The sequence below is a fragment of the Theropithecus gelada genome, chromosome 1 (genome assembly GCF_003255815.1).
Source record: "Theropithecus gelada isolate Dixy chromosome 1, Tgel_1.0, whole genome shotgun sequence".
In the NCBI taxonomy this organism is placed as follows: Eukaryota; Metazoa; Chordata; class Mammalia; order Primates; family Cercopithecidae; genus Theropithecus; species Theropithecus gelada.
Genome location: NC_037668.1, coordinates 139,412,696 through 139,414,154, shown reverse-complemented (window position 1 = coordinate 139,414,154; position 1,459 = coordinate 139,412,696).

The window sequence follows — 1,459 nt, the reverse complement described above, 5'->3', positions numbered from 1 at the left end:
TTTTTTTTTTGAGACGGAGTCTCGCTCTGCCGCCCAGGCTGGAGTGCAGTGGCCGGATCTCAGCTCACTGCAAGCTCCGCCTCCCAGGTTCCCGCCATTCTCCTGCCTCAGCCTCCCGAGTAGCTGGGACTACAGGCGCCCACCACCGCGCCCGGCTAGTTTTTTTGTATTTTTAAGTAGAGACGGGGTTTCACCGTGTTAGCCAGGATGGTCTCGATCTCCTGACCTCGTGATCCGCCCGTCTCGGCCTCCCAAAGTGCTGGGATTACAGGCTTGAGCCACCGCGCCCGGCCTCGGTTGCTAGAATTTTAAAATCTGGAATTTTAATGTAAAAATCCAGATTTATGACTTACCTTAAAAAACTAAGAAATCTGGCAACTGTGGGCCTGACATTGGTGCTTGACAACAGTGAGGTGGAGTTGTGTAGAGAACGCCTTCTTCAGGAGAGACATGTGCACTCAAGTTCTCAATAGTCCCCCAGCCCATAGTGACAGACACTGTCCATGCTATCTATCATGGACCTATATTTGGTTTTATATAAAATGATAAAAATCAGTTTATCAGCTGGGCACAGTGGCTCACACCTATAATCCCAGCACTTTGGGAGGCCAAGGCAGGCAGATCACCTGAGGTCAGGAGTTCGAGACCAGCCTGGCCAACATGGCGAAACCCTGTCTCTACTGAAAATACAAAAATTAGCCAGGTGTGGTGGTGTGTGCCTGTAGTCCCAGCTACTCAGGATGCTGAGGCAGGAGAATCACTTGAATGTGGGAGGCGGAGGTTGGAGTGAGCCGAGATCGCGCCACTGCATTCCAACCTGGGCGACAAGAACAAAACTCTGTCTCAAAAAAAAAATTGGTTTATCATCCTATACAGCTCTCTATCGATTTATATTGTTACTTGCCTGACCACTGTCTTAATCTGCTGGAATTGCTATAACAAAATACCATTTACTGGGTAGCTTAAAAACAACAGAAATGTATTGCTCACCATTGAAGAGGCTGAGAAGTCCCAGATCAAGGCTCCAGCAGATTCAGTGTCTGGTGAAGTCCTGCTTCCTAGTTTATAGATGGCCGTCCTCTGGCTGAGTCCTCACATAGTAGAAGGGACAAAGGAGCTCTCTGGGGTCTCTTTTATTTTGGAGACAGGGTCTCATTCTGTCACCCAGGCTGGAGTGCAGTGGCATGATCTCACTCAGGTGAGATCCCAGGCTCAGGTGATCCTCCCACCTCAACCTCCCAAATAGCTGAGACTACAGACACACTCCACCACACCTGGCTATTTTTTGTATTTTTTTTGTAAAGATGGGGTTTCTCAAGCTCATCTTGAACTCCTAAACTCAAGTGATCCACCTGCCTCAGCCTCCCAAAGTATTGGGATTACAGTTGTGAGCCACCATACGTGGCCTGGGGTCTCTTTTATTTTATTTTATTTATTTTATTTTTTTCTTACCTGGGGT